The sequence below is a fragment of the Dipodomys spectabilis genome, unplaced genomic scaffold (genome assembly GCF_019054845.1).
Source record: "Dipodomys spectabilis isolate Male_0828 unplaced genomic scaffold, ASM1905484v1 ptg000157l, whole genome shotgun sequence".
Lineage (NCBI taxonomy): Eukaryota > Metazoa > Chordata > Mammalia > Rodentia > Heteromyidae > Dipodomys > Dipodomys spectabilis.
This window is the reverse complement of record NW_024870834.1, coordinates 17,274,680-17,297,671: the sequence shown is the minus strand read 5'-3', so window position 1 is coordinate 17,297,671 and position 22,992 is coordinate 17,274,680. Positions and strand designations below refer to the sequence as shown.

Below are 22,992 nucleotides of genomic sequence, written 5' to 3'. Positions count from 1 at the left end.
CTTAAACTCAGGGACTGGGCATTGTCCCTGAGCTTAAGGCTAGCACTCTACCACTTGAGCCACAGTGCTACTTCCAGCTTTTTCTGTTTATGTGGTACTGAGGAATGGAACCCAGGGCTTCATGCATGCTAAGTCAAGCACTCTACCACTAAGCCACATTCCCAGCCCCTTGATGGTTATTTTTGTTTGTTTCTGTTGGTCATGGGGCTTGAACTCTGGGCCTGGGCGCTGTCCCTTAGCTCTTCAGCTCAAGGTGAGAGCTCCACCACTTGAGCCACAACACCGCTTCTGGTTTTCTGGTGGTCAAATGGAGAGGAGTCTCACAAACTTCCCGGCCCAGGCTGGTTTTGAACTGTGATCCTTCAGATCTTAGCCTCCTGAATAGCTAGGATTACAGGCATGAGCCACTAGCGCCTGGCTTTAATAGTCTTTTTTTTTTTTTAATGGGAGTTTCATGGACTTTTCTTCCTAGGCTGGCATTGAACAGATCACAGCTTCCTAAGTAGATGAGCTTACAACAGAAATGATACACCAGTGTCTGGCTCTAAGGAGTTTTCTTAAAATTGAAGGAAATATCTGGTCTCAGTTTAGCACTGCTTAAAAAAAAAAATCTCCCCCCACATACAAAAAATCAAAAAAGAATAACAAAAAAAGAACTCTTAAGGTTTTCATTCTTGCTTCAGAAAGAACACAGATGGGTCTAAGGGGTCCAGATTCTTTCTCCATTTCAAACATAAATCTTTAAGGGTAATAAAAAACATAAAAACAACTGAGAAAAAAACCCTGTACTGATTGTCTTGAACTTTACAAATGAACCTCACTGTGTGGCTGTCCTTTTGAACTTCTTTACTATGGTTTGTTAGGATAAAGCCATTTTTAGAACCTCTAACTATAAAATAGCTCAGCATGAAAGAGATAGAGAAAAGTAAATGTGTGCAGTTAATTCCTCAGAGAGTAGAAACCTTTTAGTCCTCAAATTCTTTTCTTCTTTCTTTCTTTCTTTTGATGGGTACTGAGGACCTTAGGCCCTCAAGTTTGCTTTAGCCAAGCCAATTTTGGAGATGGAGTCTATCAAACTTTTCTGCCTGGGCTGGCCTTGAACCATGATTTTCTAATTAGGATTACAGGTGTGAGGACTTTCTCACCAGTACTGAGCTTTTCCTTATTCATCAAACAGGGTCTCAGTTTTAGGTCTGGTCCAGCTTGGACCAGGATTTTCCAATTTATGCCTTCTGTATAGTGTCTATAGACACACACTATGTCTCCTGTATAGATGTCTACCAGTATGCTCAGCTTTCAATTGGTTAAGAGTGGGGGGTGGGAGAGGTGTTTCCTGGTGAACTTTTTGCCAAAGATGGCCTCAACTTCCTATCTTTTATTTAGTATTTTATGCTTGAGATTTAACTGTCCATCTTTATTTATGCCATAGGTCTTAGTTTTACTGTTTGGAAGTTTGTTCTTTCTAATATTTTACTTTGGTTGGATTATAATGAGAAGAGAAAAATTACACATTTTACTCCTGTGGTTTTTCTTTCAAAAAACAAAATTAAACTCTTTTCCAAGACATTGTGCACCAGAACATGACAAAGTATATACTCTACTGATAGCAGAAGTAAACTTTAGTACCCTCAATATTTCCTCCATCTATGTTAAGAATGTGTGTCCACTGAAATGTAAAAATATAGAATTTATTCCTTAAAGACTTTTTTTTTAACAAGTGGATAATACCAGATAAGTCGAAGCACATGAAAACTATGTTGTCAAAGGCTGATATCATAGGAATTATGGAAGCTCTTAGCACTGAGTCCCTTTAGGGCAAAAAAAATGTATGTAAATACCAAGTACAGTGCCAGGCTCAATAAATGTTTGTTTCCTTGCCTTTTGGGAGAAAAGTTAATTCCTAATTGGGGGAAATTATATTTTGCTTCAGTAGCACATCTCTAAATGTTATCCAGTCAACTACTAACCTGTCTTACTTCCTGATAGATGCTACTGTCTATCTACCATAAGCAAATGGAGGAATATTTCACTTAACTTGGCATTATCCTGCATTAATCCCACTATTGCTAATTCTGATCTGAGGACAGCTCAAGTCTTTTTTCAGCTGTAAATATCCTGGGCATATATGAAGGAGGAATCAGGTGTGAACAAATTGTTGCAGTAATACTGATGTTACAGTAAATAATACAAATGGTAGAAAATCTCAAATGTTCTCAGAAGAACAAGTAAACCTGGGTTAAGAAAATTTCAAATTCTTTTTGTGCTGAACACATAAGCTGCATCATGCTTTTACGTATCATATCAGTAACTCATTTTCCCCTTCTTCCCTCTGCCTAGGACAGCTTGTCTGCAATCTTCTTTTTTCTTTACTCTGGGCCTGGATGCTATCCCTGAGCTCTTCAGCTCAAGGCTAGCACTCTACCACTTGAGCCACAGTACCACTTCCAGATTTTTCTGCTTATGTGGTACTGAGGAATTGAACTTAGGGCCTTATGCATGTGAGGCAAGCACTCTACCACTGAGCCACTTTCCCAGACCCCTCTTCTTTTTTTTAAAAGAAGGTCAAGGCCAGGGTCTCTGGTTTTTTGTTTTATTTTTGTTTTTGTCTATTATGGGCCTGAACTCTAGGCCTGGGCGCTGTCCCTCAGCTCTTCAGCTCAAGGCTAGCACTCTACCACTTGAGCCACAGTGCCACTTCCAGCTTTTTCTGCTTATGTGGTGCTGAGGAATCGAACCCAGGGCCTCATGCATGCAAGGCAAGCACTCTACCACTGAGCCAACTTCCCAGCCCGACTGCAATCTTCTTACTGTATACCACCATGCCAAGCTGCCAGATTGTTGGTTGAAATGGGGGGCCTGACTTTTTGCCTAGATTGGCCTCAAACCAATCCTGACTATCTCTACCTCCCTAGTAGCTAGGATTTCAAGCATGAGCCATCATGCCTGGCCTTGATGATGACGATGATGACGACGACAATTTTGGTGATGGGCCCTGGGTTCGGTCCCTGAGCTTTTTTGCTCATGGTTAGCACTCTAGCAACTGACTCACAGTTCCACTTCTGGATTTTTTTTGGTGGTTAACTGGAAGTAAGAATTTCAGCCAGGTGCCAGTGGCTCATGCCTGCAATCTTACTTAGAAGGCTGAGTTCTAAGTACTGTGGTTCAAAGCCAGCCCGGGCAGGAAATTCCATTAGACTCTTATCTCTAATTAACCACTAGCAAACTGGAAGTAGTGCTGTGACTCAAAGTGGTAGAGTGCTAGCCTTGAGCAAAAAGAGCTCAGGGATAGTGACCAGGCCCTGAGTTCAAGACCCAGGACTGGCAAAAAAAAAAAAAAGAAAGACTTTCCTGCTCAAACTGGCTTCAAACCTCAATCCTCAGATCTCAGCCTTCAGAGTAGCTAGGATTACAATTGTGAGCCACTGACACCAGCCGATAATATTTTATGTATGCTAGAAGACAGGAGTATAATTTCATACTTCCACATGTGAAGATCCAGTTGTTCCAGCATCATCTGTGTATTGGTTCAAACCTGTAACCCTAGCTACTTGGCAAGCTGACATCAGGAAGATCACAGTTTAAGGTCAGCATGGGCAAAAAGACCTGTCAATCAGGGCTGGGAAGGTGGCTCAGTGGTAGAGCGCTTGCCTTGCATGCATGAGGCCCTGGGTTCGATTCCTCAGCACCACATAAGCCGAAAAAAAAAAGCCGGAAGTGGCACTGTGGCTCAAGTGGTAGAGCATTATCCTTGAGCTGAATAGCTGAGGGACAGTGCCCAGGCCCAGAGTTCAGGCCCTCTACCGGACCCAAAAAAAAAAAAAAAGACCTGTCAACCAATAAAAAGCTGAGCACAGTGGTACCCCTGTCATCATCCCAGCTGGATAGGAAACCTAACAGAGGGACTGAAGTCAAGGCCAATCTGGGCAAAAACCAAGATCCTATTTGAAAAATAATGAAATTACAAAGGGCTGAAAGCATGGCTTAAGTGGTAGAGCACCTGCCTAGGAAGCACAAGGCTCTGAGTTCAAATTCCAGTTAAAAAAAAAAGAAAGAAAAAGAAAACACTACTGGTTATTTCCTGCAAGGGAGAATAAAATGAGAAGAGGCAGTCTGGGAAACTTCTGGAGACTGGAAATGTTCTACTCTGCTCTGTGGTCTGGATGGGATATATGTTCATGTGATGGTATACTCAAGAACTATAATGTTTACTATATAAATATCACTAATGCAATAAAAATTAAATAAAAAAGTTAGGCACTTGGAAAATCACCTAAAATCTCTCTGTCTCTTTCTCGCTTGCTCTTACACACACACACACACACACACACACACACACACACACACACACACACACACCTGGGATTGAGGTTAACTAATCTCTCTATTCATATTCCTGAACATAGCCAACTATAATTTAATAGTTATCCTTTTATTTTAAGAAAGCAACAAACAGAACCAACTGAATCTTACAGCTGCGGGCTCAAGCACTCTTCTCTTATTCTTTGTTGCTTAACACAAACCTGAAAAAACTTGAAAGTTTTTGGTGCTGGGTGTTCCAAGAACTTGTAAGACAGAGGAAGTGTTATAAAAACAGCACTTCAGACTTAAAGCCCTTGTCTTCAGGCAGGAAATGAAAACACAAAGGGCTGGCTCTTCTTTTCTTTCCCCTTTTCTCTTTTAAAACAATCTTATGAATGATGCACAGATCAGACAATACTGGCCATAAAAATGTACTTCCTATCTGTTCATCTTTCATTCTCATAATGACGGGGGTATCTTACTAGTAAGTTTTTCTTATGTATACTCTGCCAAGAGGGAGAGGCTGATGGAAGGCTGGCACGAAGAATTAGTAACTTAATACAACAAACTGGTTCAGACTGCCTTGCAGGGGAGTGGTGGGACAGTATAACTGAAATTGTAATCAGCAAAGAAAAAGTTAAAAGGACACCTTTGTAGTACTAAAACAAGAACCAATGATTCATGTCTACTGAAAAAGGGTCAACTTCAGATTGTAAAAGCTTAAACAACTCCGTGTGAGTAACGTACATGTGTGTGTGTGTGTGTATGTATGTGTGTGTGTGTGTGTGTGTGTGCGCAGCCTCCTGAAATTGCTCTCTAGATGACTGGAATATGAAGATGTGAATGATGTGGTCACTGCTCAGGAAAAACACCCATTGAACTCCCCATAAAAGGGTGAAGCTGAGCAGGGAAGTCACGCAGGAAGATAGTTTAGGAAGGCTGAGCTTGCGGGTAAACCTTAGGTAAACAAGACATTCTTCACATGTGCAAGCATATCCTCTAATAGTAAGAATTGTTGGGATTCTTGACTCTGCTTATTCAGGAAATCAGATTTCCAAAAATAACTTTTACTTCTTCCAAGAAAGGGGCAGAGGGCTAGGCAAGCGAAGGTTTAAGATTTGATACATCAAGTAACAAAAAACACTCCCATCTTTGAGGTTTTCCAAACCCTAGAGAAAACCAGCTGAACTTTGAGCTCTTCTGTTGTTTCTTTCTCTTACGGATAAATACAAGCATGTATAAGTCTCAGTAGAACATATAAGTCTTTTCATTTCATATTATTTATTTCATATAATAAAATGTTTCATCAGATTCAATAATATCACTTAAAGACAAAATGCTCAAACTGGGTATTGTGGTGGTGCATACCTGTAATCTCAGCACTTGGACAGGAGTTTGAGGCCAGCCTGTACTACATGGTGAGATTCTGTCTCAAGGCAAAAAAAAACAGAAGTGGTGTGTGTGGGTGTGTGTGTGTGTGTCACACACTAGGGCTTGAACTCAGGGTCTGGGCACTATCCCTATCCCTTTTTTGTTCTAGGCTAGCACTCTACCACTTCAGCCACAGCTGTATTTCTCGCTTTTTAGAGATTAAATGGAAATAAGAATATCATGGATTTTTTTGCCCAAGCTGGCTTCAAACCACAATCCTCAGATTTAGCCTCCTGAGTAGCTAGGATTCCAGGCCTGAGTCATTGGCCCCTGGCTAGAAGTGCTCATTTTTGAGAAAGATGACAAGTTTATTTTGAGAAAGATGACAAGTTTATATTAAGTAGGTTCCCAAATAAGCATTAAATGAAATAATGCAATACAGTTGTGAATAAGCTCCAAGATTTTTTTAGAGAAACTTAAAAATACCAAAGAAATTGAATTTCGACTTTAGAAAGCCTCAATAAACTCTTAACTTTTAAGATAAAACTCACGTTGGGGATCAGTCTTGGGGTTTGAAATCAGGGCCTTGTACTTGCTAAGCTTGTGTCTCACTGTTGAGCCATGCTTCTGGCATAAAGCTAATTAAAAAACAAGGATCTTGTATATAACATTAAGTTATAAAACGTTTCTTTTAGTATGTGTTTCCTGGATATACAGGAGCCAGAGAGGCAGGATCACAGTGGTTATTCCAAAGGCACAACTTTCCCCAGGAAATCCACTGAGAAATTGTGTGGTGAGGAGCCAGTGGTATTCAACACTCCCTGAGTGTCCGCTATGTGACAGATGCCGAACTGGTCCTGAATATACTGCGGTGAGTACTATCACCAGGTCTCCTGCCAGAACAGGGCCTAATCCCACTGTGGGGGATAAACAACAAAGGGGTGCTTCACTGAAGACCTCATTCAGTCAAGGTGCTGAGGTCCGAACTGAAAGCACACTGGCAGCTCTAGCTTGAAACAGGGATAGAGGAGGTCAGTGTGGTCAGATCAGCAGGGTCTCTGGGGTCTGAACTGACTATATGGTATAGGAGCCCTCCGAGGACCTAACACAGAAGATTGACAAGATCTTAATCAGGATTACACTAAGTGTTAAATTTAGCATAGACTCACAGAAGAAAATGAAGACCCTAGTATGTACTCAAACTGAAATGACAGAGCTCAATTAACTATATTATACTGCAAACATTAGAGTAAATATTCTGGCTCCACCACTTAGCAGCTATGTGACATGGGTAGGTGACTTGATCTTTTTCCTTATTGCCTTAGCTTCCTCATTTTTTTTTTTCTCTTTGGTTGGGTGTGGGGCTTGAACTCAGGGCCTGGATGTTTTCCCTGAGCTTTTTTACTCAAGGCTAGCGTGCTAGTGCTTTGAGCCACAGTGCCACTTCCAGTTTTCTGGTAGTTAACTGGAGGTAAGAGTTTCAAAGACTTTCTTGCCTGGGTTGGCTTCAAACTGCAATCCTCAGATCTCAAGTCTCCTGAGTAGCTAGGATAATAGGTGTGAGCCACTGGCAACTGGTGCTTCGGGATTTTTTTGTTTGTTTTGTTTTAAATTATGGCTGGCATGCTACCCCTTGAATCATGCAATCAGTCCACCTTTTCTGCTAGTTAATTGTATGTAAGTCTCAAATTTTTCGGCACAGGCTACCTTTGAATCATTATCCTCAGATCTCAGCCTCCTGGGTAGATAAAATTATAAGAGTGAGCCTCTGGTGACTGGCAACCATGCTACTTTTCTGAAGCTAGCTTTAACCAGTTTCCTTATTCTCCAACTGAGACCATCTCCACTACCACACCAACTAAGCATCATCCTCATGAAGCGAAAGACCTTTGCAAGTGTGACTACTGGAGACAAGTAGATGCCCTCCCTCCCTTTCTGAAGATGACTCAATACAACTAACAGGCATGGGTTAAGGCACTGAAAAATGCAGGAAGATAATTTTTAAACCTGAAGTCAAATTGAATGTAATATAAAGTAGGAGAAAGAGAAAGGGAAGGAGGGACTAATAATTATACTGTTTTTCTGCTTCATTCTTAGCTCCACTGGAGGCTTTTGCTAGTATTTCTGATTCTGAAATCAGACTACCAGTGTATTCTGGTTTTGGTCAATTCAAATTCTGAATCCAGTTTCCTCATCTGCAAAATGAGATTGAAGATAGGTAGTTTTAAGAATATGACATAATGCATAATGCATGTACAAGCACTTAACAGAATGCCTATTTCAAAAGTCATTATCTGCTGGGCATCAGTGGCTCACAGCTAAAAGCCTAGCTACTCAGGAGCTGAGATTTGAGCACTGAGGCTCCAAGCCAACCCAACTGAAGGACTTGCCTCTCCCCTCTTGGTTCAATCTTTTTTGGGGGTGCGGGGGGGGGGGGGGAGTCATGGGCTTGAACTCTGGTCCTGGGCGCTGTCCCTGAGCTCTACAGCTCAAGGCAAGCGCTCCACCACTTGAGCCACAGCGCCACTTCCAGTGATCCTCCGATCTCAGGTTTCTGAGTAGCTAGGAATACAAGTGTGAACTACTGGGGCCTAGCCTCAGCATTTTTTTTTTGGTCGGTCGTGGGGCTTGATCTCTGGGCCTGGGCGCTGTCCCTCAGCTCTTCAGCTCAAGGCAAGCGCTCCACCACTTGAGCCACAGCACCACTTCCGGTTTTCCAAGTGGTTTATTGGAGATAAGAGTCTCATGGACTTTCCTGCCTGGGCTGGCTTTGAACCATGAACCTCAGGTCTCAGCCTCCTGAATAGCTAGAATTATAGGTGTGAGCCACCAGCACCCAGCTTGGCCCAATTTTGTAATGTATCTAAAGATAGAATATGAAGGATTGATTTCTACCTTCTTCTCCCAGGTAAAGCAAGACACCAGGTGCACATGAGGTTTGATCACATGCCTGTCCAGGAGAAGGTTCCAATCTGGGCCTAGCTAAGGCCATCACCCTTGGTCCCCAGGCGACAGATAATAGCCCTCCAAACCAGGTGGAGCATTCCACCCTGGGTCTGGCCAAGGACATCACCCTGGGCTCTAAGAGACCATAATCCATTTTTTATTTTCTGCTGCCTTGTTAAGCCCTCTGTAAGTCTACCCCAAAATCCAGTCCCTGGCACCACCTCCAAACCCACAGGAAGGTCTGTACACCTCACTATTCCTCAATAAACAGTCCTTGTCCATTGACAATTGAGTCCGGCCTATTCCTTTTCCATTTTCCTAACAGATACATCATGAGATGAACTCCAATTAGCCAGCAAAAATCCAGAACTAGAGGAATAGCTCAAGTGATAGGATGCCAGTCAAGAGTGAAAAAGCCAAGTAAGAGAGTGAGGCCCTTAGTTTAAGACCTAGTACTGGCAAAAACCAAAAGTAACTCATTACTATTTTATATGTACATATGCAAGTTCTCAGGCTGGGAATGTGGCTTGGTGGTAGAGTGCTTGCCTAGCATGCATGAAGCCCTGGGTTCCATTCCTCAGTACCACATACACAGAACAAGCCAGAAGTGGTGCTGTGGCTCAAGCAATAGAGTGCTAGCCTTGAGCACAGAGAGGCTCAAGGACAGTGCTCAGGCCCTGAGTTCAAGCCCAAGGGTTGGCACAGAAAAAAAAAAAACAAAAAACCAGGCTGGTCTTGAGCTCAGGACCCTCCTACTTCAGCTTCACAAGTGTGTGCTATCACTACTGGCTTATCAAATTATTTTTATTTTCTATATTTGTTATTTTACTCATGTAACAAGGCTATAAATTATCTTAAGGGGCTGGGAAGGTGGCTCAGTGGTAGAGTGCTTGCCTCCCATGCATGAGGCCCTGGGTTGATTCCTCAGCACCACATAAACAGAAAAGGCCCAAAGTGGCACTGTGGCTCAAGTGGTAGGGTGCTGGCCTTGAGCTGAAGAGCTCAGGGACAGCACCTACACCCAGAGTTCAAGCCCTATGACAGACTAAAAAATAAAATAAATAAATAAGACCCTATTCTAGCCAACCACTGGTAGCTCATACCTATAATCTTAGCTACTTAGGAAGTTGAGATCTGAGGATCAGAATCTGAAGCAAGTCCAGGCAGGAAAATCTGTGAAACTTTTATCTCTAATTAACCATTCAAAAAAGGCAGAAGTGGAGGGAGGTGTGTCTCAAGTGATAGAGGACTTTGCTGTGAACAAAAAAGCTCAGGGATAATGCCTAAGCCCTGAGTTCAAGCCCTAGAACCCGTACAAAAAACAACAACAACAAAAAAGGACACTAACTGTTCTACCTTCAGATTGGGGGAGAAGCCCCAGGAACATATAGGTATATATTCTTTGTTTTCTACAAAGAATAGAGGAAAAGAGAAAAGGCAACAGTTTTTTTTTTTTTCCTGTTTTTTAACTCTAAGGTCCATTCATTCATACACCAAAAGGAGAAAAAAAACCACTCTAAGTAAAAGCAGCACATTCATCTATCAAATGTAACCACGTCCTGCAATGCCCATAAGGGCTTACCTTCACTTCAATTCCTGTTGAGGATAGAGTTCTATGTACTTGGGCAGCATGCTCCTGACATATGTGCATACCCCATTCAGGAGGGATGTGGGTTTCTGTGGGAATGTGCCCTAACTACTTCCTTTCACACTGATCATTATAAGCTACATCCTCAACCAATTCCTTGAAGAAACCTCTAAATGTTATAAAGTGTATATTTGAACACACAGCCTAATTCATGATTTATTTCTGTATGACAGTTCTCCTCTTGCACAAAGCTGTTCCAGAACAAAAAATACATGATGGTAAAAGAAGCCAGAGCACCAATTCCCAACATCAGGCTGGAGAAAGTGTAAAGCCCCAAAGCATAAGTATCTCAGGATAACTAACTCAGAACAAAAGCATAAGAGGAAAAACAGATCCACCTCGCACTGGTAGCTAGCTCTTGAAAAATTCTAGTAAAATTAACAAGGAATAATACTTCATTTTGTGTTTTAAAGAAAAATACTCCAGAGATAATTAACACTGTGATGCATCAGCCTTATATGGTGTGTTATTAGATCAACTATGTACATAAAGTACAGGAACAACACTAAACACTTCCTTTACCATAATGACAGTTTAAGACACAGTATATACAAATCACTTGGTCAGACAGTATTAGCTTCCCCAAGTATGAGGAATTCATAAGCTGATTACACTCTTGCAATGTGATTTCCTTTGTTTTGTTATTCTTAAGCACACCTAAACACTGGGAGTTTTAGGAGGGAAGATAGATAGAACTCATCTGTTCACTGCTCTTGCCAAAATTAAGGGGTAAATTCTAACAACTCTACAATGAAACGTTCCTGTAGTTGCTAAAAAAAACAATAGTAACTTCATTTACTTCCCTCCTATGATTGACTACCAGTCAGTCTTGTAATCAAGTGATGTTATTCAACTGCTACTATGAAAAAGCAATAAAATATAAAATACCATTCATATAAAATACCATTTGTGGGGCTGGGAAGGTGGCTCAGTGGTAGAGTGCTAGCCTTGCATGCATGAGGCCCTGGGTTCGATTCCTCAGCACCACATAAGCAAAAAAGCTTGAAGCGGTGCTATGGCTCAAGTGGTAGAGCACTAGCCTTGAGCTGAGAGTTGAGGGACAGTGCCCAGGACCAAAGTTCAGGCCCTACGACTGGCAAAAAAAAAAAAAATCATTTGTATAAATACTTGAAAAAGAAGAAATTTGTATGTCTCCATCAATTACCATCGATTATTCATGGGACATAAGATCACAGGTCGCTCTTTGTTTTTTTGTGATTCATACCTGTAATAATATCTGGGTTTCTGAAAATGAGCATGTATTGCTCTTATAAGCTAGAATGAACAGGTAGAATAAAATAATGTGTTGATATTTAAAAATCTTGTACTTGAAAGTCAGGCAGGTGGTACACATTTGTAATCCCAGCTTCTTGGAAGACTTAAAGCTAGCCTGGATAACAAGGCCCTGATATCATGATCCTGTCTCACAAACAAAATAAACAATTAAAATCCTTCATTTCTAAAATAGTCAATTAAGAATATGAGGTTCTGAGTTCAAGCCCCAGTACTGACATTCTGTATTTGGGATCCTAAACAAAAAAAAAAAAAAAAATTTTTTTGGGCGGGGGGGAGTCAGTTGTGGGTCCTGAACACTGGGCCTGGGCGCTGTCCCTCAGTTCTTCAGCTCAAGGCTAGCACTCTACCGCTGGAGCCACAGTGCCACTTATGGCTTTCTTTTTCGGCTTATGTGGTGCTGAGGAATCGAACCCAGGGCCTCATGCATGCAAGGCAAGCATTCTACCACTGAGCCACCTTCCCAGCTCCCTAAACAGATTTTTTAGGGAGGAAAAAGAAAAAGAAAAGAGACAGGTGTTCTCCAACACAGGCTCATACCTGTAATCCTAGCTATTCAGATCCTCAGATCTCAGTTCAAAGCCTGCCTAGGCAGGAATATCTGTGAGATTCTTATCTCTAAAAGCTGGAAGTAGAGCTGTATATCAAGTTGTAGAGCGCTAGCCTTGAGCACAAAAGATCAGGGACAGTGCACAGGCCCAGTGTTCAAGCTTCCAGATTAGCAATAAAAAAAATAAAAAATAAATTTAAAAAAGCTAGTCGTCAATGGCTCTTGCCTATAATCCTAGCTACTCATGAGACTGAAGTCTGAAGACTGCAGTTCAAAGCCAGCTAAGGCAAGAAAGTCCATGAGACTTTTATCTTCAGGTGCTCACCAAAAAGCCAAAAGTAAAACTATGGCTCAAGTGGTAGAGCATTAGCCTTGAGCAAAAAAGTTTAGGGACAGAGCTCAGTTCAAGCCCTAAGACCAGCACAGAAAAAAACAAACCCACAAACTTTTAAATACTTAATTTTCTAAAGTGTGTGTGTGTGGTTTTCTTTAAACTTTTGAAGTGGAACTGAGGCTCAAATGGTATAGAGCCAGCCTTGAGCAAAAAAGCTAAGTGAAAGCCAAGGCCCCCTGAGTTCAAGCTCCGGTATAGGCACCCCCCCCCCCCCCCCCCCGCAAAGGGGGTTTAGTTTTATTCAGAATCAAGGCAGTACTCTGGCAATCTGAGGAGAAGGGGAGGAAGCTGGGATAAGAGGATGGGCACAGAGAAGGATAGGAAGAAAAACCAGGAGAACTTAGTCAAACCTGGGGATACTAACTCCTCGACATTCCAGTGTTTTATCATCAATGTTCCCACAAATCTTCAGGGATTTCACTAACCCCTAAGACCAATTTAGATTTTTCATGTGGAAGATATAGTTAAAACATCTCCCTGAAATACTTTCTTTTCTGTTTCTTTTTCTGCCTGTCATTGGAGCTTGAACTCAGGGCATGGATGCTGTCCCTGAGCCTCTTTGTGTTCAAGGTTAGTGCTCTACCTCTTGAGCAACAGCACCACTTTCAGCCTTTTTGAGTAGTTTATTAGAGATAAGAGTCTTATGGGGACTTTTCTGCCCAGGCTGGCTTTGAACCACAATCCTCAGATCTCAGCCTCCAGAGAGCAGCTAGGATTACAGGATGAGCCACTGGCACTGAGCTCCCTGAAATATTTCCATGTGCAAGGAATAGATTGAGTAAACAAAGTTTACAAGATTTAATGTAGAAGAGATTGACCCCTGAGATGTGTATCTTTATGCAACAATAAGACTCAAAGTAAAACTATAGAGAATGCTAACATCAAAACTATGGCCAGGTGCTGACTTCAGGGGCAGCTCCCAGGCCCTGAGTTCAAGCCCGACAATCGTCAAACAAAAATAACAGCAAAAAACTATGTCAGAACATAAAAATACATCTCCACATTGTACAAATAAACATATACTCTATATCTATAAGGGTTTTATTTCATTAATCTTTTACTGTTGTCACTTCATTAGAATTACTTTAATAGTGATTAACAAAAAAATAACACACCCCACTACTATACACACAATACTGGTTGTTTCTTTGCAGAGTATCTCCAATTCTTTTTTTTTTTTTTTCCAGTGCTGGGGATTGAATTCAGGGCCCTGTGTATGTATATGTTATACAAATGTTCTACCACTGAACTACATCCTCAGCTCCTACAATACTGATTAAAACAGATGTTCAACCAAGGTCCATAAAGACTGTATAGGAAAAGGTCTCAAAAACTTAGAAACTTCTCTAAGGTATAGCCTTCCATTACTTTTTACAAGTTATTCCAGTTCCAATGTAATTAAGTGATACCTATGAGAGTTTCTTTCTGAGGAAAGACCATAGTTTTCATCTCTAACTGCTTTTAAAGCCAGGTACATCAATCACTTTCCTTTCCGTTTTTCTCTACAAATGGTCACAAGCCCCATGGAAAGAGTACTAAACCACACAAACTGATGTCGTTCATTTAAATGGTTTTTACTAATAAAGAACCCTGCTCAACAAGCCATGATGGTTCACATCTGTAATTCTAGCATTTGGGAGGCTGTGGAAGGAGTAGCAGGGCCCACAGTTCTCTGTACATTCCTCCAATAGGGTGGCTAAGTAACTTAAAACTGAATGATGGAACTGGCGATGTAGAGAGCCAGTGAATAAGCTATGCAAGAGCAAGAGGCTCTGAGTTCAAGCCTTAGTACCACCTGAATAAATAAATAGCTGTAAAAGGGAACTAACCCCACACCCCTGGGGAAAAAACCTGATTAGTAATGGTAAAAATCCCCTAGTGGAAATAATCTTCTCTATAAGTGGTAGTACACATTTGATGCTTGTTAAAGTCAATTAACTTTTGTTTATCTCATGAATCTCATGAATTAGGTATTGTGGGGTGATTTCCATACCAACAAATACATAATAATAAAGAGGTTACACCTGAGGGAACTTCACATATTTTCCACATTTAAATAACATCTTAGATGTGAGATAAGCTGGACAGAACAAAGATAATTTTTGTTGTTGTTGTTGGTCGTGGGGCTTGAACTCATGGCCCGAGTGTTGTCCCTGAACTCTTTAGGTCAAGGCTAGTGCTCTATCACTTTGAGCCTCAGCCCTACTTCCAATTTTCTGGTGGTTAATTGGAGATTAAGACTTTCCTATCCGGGCTAACTTCGAACTGCAGTTCTTAGAATTCTCAGTCTCCTGAGTAGCTAGGATTACAGGCATGAGCCACCAGCACCCAACAAAGAATTATTTAAAATTTTTTTATTAAATGTATATTTTTGGGCTGGGAAGGTGACTCAGTGATAGAGTGCTAGCCTTGCATGCATGAGGCCCTGAGTTCGATTCCTCAGCACCACATAAGCAGAAAAAGCCAGAAGTGGTGCTGTGGTTCAAGTGGTAGAGTGCTAGCCTTGAGCTGAAGAGCTGAGGGCCCAGAGTTCAGGCCCCACGACCGACAAAGATAAATAAAAACAAACAAAATATATATATATATATATAAAGATACTGTACAAAGGAGCTACAGTTACATGAGCAAGGTAATGAGTCCATTTCCTATCGAGCATTGTTACACCCTCCTTTGTTTTCTCCTACCATAAGGCATGAATTTTTAAGTTAAACAGGCACTCTTATGGCTGAACCATACCTTCATTTTTATATTCGAAACAATTCTACACAGCTGTTTTCTTTTTCTCTCTCTCTCTCTCTCTCTCTCTCTCTCTCTCTCTCTCTTCCCCTCTCCCTCCCTTTCTCCCTCTCTTTCCTTCCCCCCCTCCTTTTTCTTTTTTTTTGTGCTGAGCCTGGGACTTGAACTCAAGGTCCAAGTGCTGTCCCTGAGCTCTTTGGTTAAAGCTAGTGCTCTACCACTTTGAGCCTCAGCCCTACTTCTGGCTTTTTGCTGGTTAATTGGAGATAAGAGTCTCATGGATTTTCTTACTTGCACTGCCTCTGAACTGCAATCATCAGACGTCAGGTTCCTGAATAGCTAGGAATACAGGCACACATCCTTCGTAACTATCCATGGTCACTTCCTTCCCACAGCCTTCCAATGGTAAAACAGGCAACAGATGACCCTTAAAGTCCTCACAACCAGTTCTCTATCAGCAAATTATGTCCTTGTCAAGTATCCGCACAGGATGGACTGTGAGGAGCAGCATCTATCACAAAGAAGAGGGAAACCATATGCCAGTCAGCATTGAAATCATTTGGCCTTCATTCTTTGTTTTTAACTTCTCCATGAAAAGAAGAATCAATATCTTCAAAAGCCTCCTTTACAAGCCAAGGTTATTTTAGTACCCCCAGTGAAGAGTCTCCCAAAGGGGATATTTATAAAGAGCTTTCTGGAAGCAAGGTCTATGCAATACATAACATTGAAGCGAAAGAGTGGGAACAAGGTCACTCATTACTTAGAGACTTAGCCCCTATTTTCCTAGCACTGAAATGTTCAACTTGAGCCACTCTGGGTCTAATAGACTTCCAAGTAAATAGGTCTGTCTCTTGGTGCCCTCCCTGGGGAAGAGTTCTAAAGCAGCCCCTTGGTTTTTGATCTCATTATTAGAATGAGAGCAGATTCTGCTAACCCCAAGCATCACACAGTAAATTCCTCCCACAAGCAGGGTTTAACACCCCCTCTGTAGTAGTGCCTTAATCCTTTAATTCATTTCAATGCCAGAAACTAGGATTTCCTGAGCACTGCCACAGGATGTGCAACAAGCAGCAGGGGCCAGGGCTTAACGTTGTTGATTCAATATAATCAAAAGTTTAAAAGAATGGTTGCTAATGCACAGCCAGAAACAGAGGGCCCTAGACAAAAGGAAGAAAAGAGGCCAAGTGCCTTTGAAAAAGTAAGGAGCTGAATCTTAAAGGGTGCCAACTCTCATTCAGGATAGAAAGTCTTGGCTAGAACCCAAGGCCTTGGCATGCTAGACAAGTGCTGCATCACTGAATTACATTCCAAGTCCAGGACAGACAGTTGTAATTTCACCATAGCCTATTTTACTTCCTCAGGTGGGCTGAGATATATTACAAGCTACTTTTAGACAGAATTAAAGGAGGAATGTACTGTGCATGCTAGAATCAATTCACCTATACATACTTAACAAACTGTACTCTGAACAAGACTATTTTCTACTAAAGAATTCAGGATTTTGAATTAACAGTAAAAAAATATGAGTAGTCTAGCTATGCAGGAGGCTGAGCTCTGAGCATCAAGGAAGGAAGCCAGTTTGGGCATAAAAGTCTGAGAGATTCTTACCTCCAATTAATCACCAAAAACCTGGAAGTGAAGTTGTGGCCCAAGTGGTAGATAACTAGTCCTTGAACACAAAGCTCAGGGATAGATCCCAGGCCCTGAGTTTACACTCTAGGACAAGTACTCAAAATAAAGAGAAGCTTGCAGCTGGGAAGTTGGCTCAGTGAAAATGCCCTTGCCTTGCATGCATGAGGCCGTGGGGTCAATTCCTCAGCACCACATAAGCAGACAAAGCCAGAAGTGGTGCTGTGGCTCAAGTGGTAGAGCACTAGCCTTGAGTTGAAGAGCTGAGAGACAGTGCCCAGACCCAGTGTTCAGGCACCGTGACAGACAAAAAGAGTAGCTAAAGAAATACAAAGGAAAAGTAAGAGACAAAAAAATTTCAAGCGGCTCACGAACCCTGGCCAGAGGTCTCTATTCCTTAGTCTCTCTTCCAGGGCTGGGAAGATGGCTCAGTGGTTGAGCGCTTGCCTTGCATGCCTGAGGCCCTGGGTTCAGTTCCTCAGCACCACATAAGCAAAAAGAAAAAAGCCGGAAGTGGCGCTGTGGCTCAAGTGGTAGAGCACTAGCCTTGAGCTGAAGAGCTGAGGGACAGCGCCCAAGCCCAGAGTTCAGGCCCCACTACCGGACCCAAAAAAAAAAAGGGACTCCTTAGTCTCTCTTCCATAGTTGGCTTCTAACTTTTCTACAACTGCACTTCCATAGTTGTCTTCTAATTTTTCTACAACTGCCACTTCCAAAGTTGGCTTCTAACTTTTCTAAAAATGCCACTGACTCATCCAGTCAGGATCCTCTACGTAAAAGAAATCATCAGGGCCCCAAGCATTTAGAGTTCCAAAAATAATGAAAACTGTCAACTTAGCTTTCCACCAAACTCTTACACCATGGACCAAACATTTCCTTCATTTTTTGTTTGCAATTTCTTTCCTTGTCTTTAAGCTTAACCGTTAGTTTTGACTAATGTGTTCTTAAAATTCATGGTCTTAGTTTTCCTAGATCTGTTGGTTGGTCTGGGTAGAGCAATCCTGTTTTAACAAGTTTCACAGCAGTAGTGCTCAATCAGGGCTTACCTTTGAAGCATCAGGGGTGCTCTGAAGGTAACACCATGTGGGATAATTCACCTCCAGGTATTCAATGGGTATTTCTTGAATGAGTCAAGGTTATGAAAAATGCCTCTGATGCAGGTGGTCCATGGACCGAGTTTGCACTGGATCTTGAAGAACCCACCTTCCTAAAATCCTTCTGAAGCTCTGAAGAAGTCTGAGACTTTCCCAGTTTGCCTAAGAATCTGAGGCCTTGGATTTCCCTTGGTCCACTTTGCACAAGAATCTTGCTAAATCAGCTTAGAGAAAATCGCTTGCATTTGAGAGTCCACTTACCTTGCTTATAAGTAGTAACCATGTGGGTTGCAATAAACAGCTATGAATTTGAAGAATATCTGTGATCAGTTCTCTTAGACAAAGCCTCCCCAGATACAAATGGCAGAGACTACACCAAAGATCAGATGCGATGAGAAGGCCAGAAGTAAAGTATGCTTCAGCTCCATAGCAATAAAATAAATTATAGGAGATTGCGAATATTCTCGCTGTTCTGATTTTGTAATAATCAGGACAGGCTAAACATTAGCTACACTAAGACCATGCATGTGTCCCCAGATCTAGGTCTTTTCCCTAGGCCTGGTTTTATAAATGTTGGTGATAAACCTGATCTAATTTACCATATAATTTTATATGATCATCCAATGGTTCAGATTCTAAGTTATATTTGACCTTAAGAAAAATGCTGGGTAGTTGGTGCTATTGTGGAGATTTGTTTAAAGAATGTAGCCAATGTAGGCAAATCTGTGATTAGCCAATAGCATTAGATAAATTGTAAAATTGCTGTTTTTATTTAAAAAAAAGATAAATAAATAAATTATAGGGGGGGGGGGAATCTTTTAAAATGTCTCATTATGAAATAAAATTAGGGAAATTCACCTACTTCAATTCTTTAAAAAATTTTGTTATTATAAAAGTGATGTTACTTAAGTCAAGCAAAGAGCACATTTCTTTTTTCTTTCTTTTTTTTTTTGGGTCCAGTCGTGGGGCCTGAACTCTGGGCCTGGGCGCTGTCCCTCAGCTCTTCAGCTCAAGGCTAGCATTCTACCACTTGAGCCACAGCATCACTTCTGGCTTTTTTCTTTCTGCTTATGTGGTGCTAAGGAATCGAACTCAGGGCCTCAGGCATGCAAGGCAAGCGCTCTACCACGGAGCCACCTTCCCAGCCCCAAGAGCACATTTCTTTTTAAATAAAACAAAGAAAAATCTGACTCATTAAATTTCCTTTCCTTGTATCATGTTATCTTCAAAATGAAGAGTACCTAGTTCAAAGCTCTTTTCCTGACCCAGGGGAATGCACTCAAACTCCTAATTTATGTTCTAAGAACAATGTTCTGCTTAATGGTCAGGTCTACTTTTGTTCAAAGGTTAGCTCCCCAGCCTGTTGGCTAATGGGCAACTGAATAGCCAGCTTCAAACTAACTGAAACAAGACACAAAAAGGAGTTTCTTTTTTTTTGGGTCCGGTCATGGGGCCTGAACTCTGGGTCTGGGCGCTGTCCCTCAGCTCTTCAGCTCAAGGCTAGCACTCTACCACTTGAACCACAGCACCACTTCTGGCTTTTTTCTTTTTGTTTATATGGTGCTGAGGAATCGAACCCAGGGCCTCATGCATGCAAGGCAAGCGCTCTACCACTGAGCCATCTTCCCAGCCCCAAAAAGGAGTTTCTTTAGCATTTGGGTTTGGAAGAAAGAGATGAGAGTGTAAGAACAGACAGAGCCTGGTATGAAAGTTCTGGTATTCAGAATAGGTTTCTGAACAGAGGGAGGTGAAAAGGGTTACTGATCCATGGAAAGGAAACAGGTACGTAAATGCCTCAAAGGGCTGCCATTTGTCAAGCTAATTTCTCACAGAAAAATGCAGCCGTCAAAAGTTACAACATTAGAAATAGGTTATAAAGTAAGTCTGCTTAGTAAAATGTTTAATATCATGATGCAACTTCAAAAGTAGAAGTAGATGGAGGGCTGGGAAGGTGGCTCAGTGGTAGAGCGCTTGCCTTGCATGCATGAGGCCCTGGGTTCGATTCCTCAGCACCACATAAGCAGAAAAAAAAAGCCGGAAGTGGCGCTGTGGCTCAAGTGGTAGAGCGCTAGCCTTGAGCTGAAGAGCTGAGGGACAGCGCCCAGGCCCAGAGTTCAGGCCTACGACCGGACCCCCCCCCCCCCAAAAAAAAAAAGTAGAAGTAGATGGAGTTGGGAAAATGACATTCTATTTGGAGACCAGAGATTGAGAACACCTATAAAGTGGTTTTACTGCCTTCTGATCTCAAAAGGTTTAGCCATTGGTTACAAGGCCCTTTGTGCTATACAACGAAGCAGTTAATTTATTTTTTTGATTGTTGGTAATATACAAGAGTGATAATGTCCACAGGAAAATTTCACGTATCTAGAAAGTATGATGAAGAATTTTAAGATCTGAGTTTGCTTCAGATAATTAGGTGGCTTTTAAATGTGTATGTGTGTGTGTGGGGGGGGTTGTTTCAGGGAGAATGAAGGAGGAAATTAAGAGAAAATTAACAAAGGAGAAATTTTTCTGTCACTGTAGTTGCCTGATTAAGTTTGACAATTGCTGGAAATATTCTGTAACAGCCACGCTGTAGACAGTTAGTAGCAGGAGAGGAGGGAGTGATGTGATATCAGTGTTGGATGTGCTGCTCAACTGCACTGAGGATAAGAGTGACACAATTCACCAGAAATTTTCTAATGGTGAGAAAAATGAATTACTTTAAAGCAGAATAATGAAGAAAAAAGCAGAGGCTAAACATTCCTGCGCTCAGAAAACAGGGTGTTTAGAGGAAAGGTTAAAAACAGCCAGAGAAGCCGGGAATTCTAGAGATCCATCTTCCAAGAGTGGTGGAAGCTTCTTGAAAAACAGTGTCTCTTAAATTAGTTGCTGACAAGTCCCAGAGGTTCTCCAGGTGATCACTTAACACCTCATTAGCAAGTCTATTACTGGAATTAATTCAAATAGGCCAAACCTAATTGTAATTAAACCTAAGTGGGCCAAGGTTTTCCTTTTTTCTTCTACATCAGCAACTGAATACATCCATTTACTTTGGAAATTAAACACAAAAAGTCCAATTTTCTACATAGAAACTGATTTATTTGGCCACCATAAACTTATCTAATTTATTTTATTTCATAAATTGGCCATTTCTGGTTTAACAGCCAACTACACAATTGAAGAATACTTTTAAGAATCTACCATTTTCTACTATTTCTGGATCAAATATAAATTCATTTAGCAGTTGGGAATTAGAGAAGGAATGTGGGAAGGGCTGCTTGGAAAACAGGTGGAAATATCGCTCACCTTCCCTTGCTTAAGCTCTTCTGGGAGCTCAGCATATCTTCCCACAAAAGAGAGAAAGACATTTATTAATAATCAGTCATATACTATTTGTGTGTGTGCTCAAACCCTCATTATAAGCAAGATTTATTTCTATGTAAGTGCTTAATGTACTCTGCAGCCTAACAAAAAGTTTTAATCATAAAATATACTCACAAAATGAAGTACAGTTTTAACAGTACAGAATATTATTAAATAAAAGCAGTTATTTTCCCCTCTGTCCCTAGTTACTTCCATTGCATTCTCTGGAACTTGCCTAGATTCTGTATCTGGCCTTCTGGCAGTTGGTACCACAATGCTATTTCTTGTTCCTCCAATCCCAGATGGTGTCTAGAGGAGGCTTCATACTTCTAGTACATTCCATGTTTTCTCTATGAATCATCACCAGTTTTGTGATATATTTATTTTTTTTTATTTATTTATTTATAGTGGTTAGTTACCTTTGTAAATTTAAAAACTCAAATATTGCCAGGTGCTGGTGGCTCACGCCTATAATCCTAGCTACTCAGGAGGCTGAGATCTGAAGATGACGGTTCAAAGCCAGTCCGAGCAGGAAAGTCCGTGAGACTCTTACCTCCAATAAACCACTAGAAAACTGGAAGTGGCACTGTGGCTCAAGAGGTAGAGTGCTCGCCTTGAACTGAAGAACTGAGGGATAGCGCCCAAGCCCTGAGTTCAGGCCCCACGACCATCAACAACAACAACAAAAAAACCCAAAAAACAAACAAACAAAAAAAAACCCCTCAAATGTCAAAGTTTGTTTCTAAACTTAAGATGTCCACCAACCTCATTGCCAGGTATGAATACCATACAGAATCCCACACACATGAAGAGACATGCACGAAGATCAATGCTGCAGTGTTCTTAACTTCTAGAAATAAATAACAACTCAAATATTTTTGTTGTAGTGATAAAACTATGTGGAATAGTATACAATGGGAGAAGCTAGTGAATGAGAACATCCCATTCAACAGAGTAAATCAGATGATATGAAGCCAAACAGGCAAGCTGAAGTAACATTTACATGTCGTTTATAAAACTTTAAAAATAAGGGGCTGGGAAGGTGGCTCAGTGGTAGAGCGCTTGCCTTGCATGCTTGAGGCCCTGGGTTCAATTCCTCAGCACCACATAAGCAGAAAAAAAAAAGCCGAAAGTGGCGCTGTGGCTCAAGTGGTAGAGCGCTAGCCTTGAGCTGAAGAGCTGAGGGACAGCACCCAGGCCCAGAGTTCAGGCCTCACGACCAGACCCATAAAAAAAAATAATAAAACTTTAAAAATAAAACAATATAGGCAACCTTCATTATTGGAATCTGGTTTGTTCTTAAAAGTATGACAGAGAATAAATTTTCAGGTACCAATATGACATTATTAAAAATAGGAAAATTAGCTGAGCACCAGTGGTTTACACCTGTCATCCATTTATACAGGAGGCTGGGATCTGAGGATCGTGGTTAAGCCAGCCCAGGTAACAAAGTCTGTAAGACTCTTATCTCCAGTTAACCACTAAAAAGCCTGAAGTGGAGCTGTGGCGCAAGCAGTAGAATACCAGCCTTGAACCAGAAAGCTCAGGAATAATGCCGAGGTCCTGAGTTCAAGCTCCAGGAACTAAAAGGAAAAAAAAAAGAAAAAGAAAAACCATAATGTATTCCTGGCTCATCCAACAACTCTACCCTTCTAAATATCTTATGTAACAATCCACCAAGAGCATC

The 22,992-nt window shown here is 41.3% G+C and overlaps 1 protein-coding gene and 1 non-coding gene across 2 annotated transcripts in view; one reads left to right on the top strand and one right to left on the bottom strand.

The window, feature by feature from the left end:
- Sptlc2 (serine palmitoyltransferase long chain base subunit 2) overlaps window positions 1–22,992 on the bottom strand; it is a 102,127-nt gene that overhangs the window by 11,616 nt on the left and 67,519 nt on the right. The window lies entirely within an intron of this gene.
- On the top strand, window positions 18,413–18,545 carry LOC122118903. The gene has a single exon (XR_006149456.1). It is a non-coding gene; the product is annotated as a small nucleolar RNA SNORA72 (small nucleolar RNA).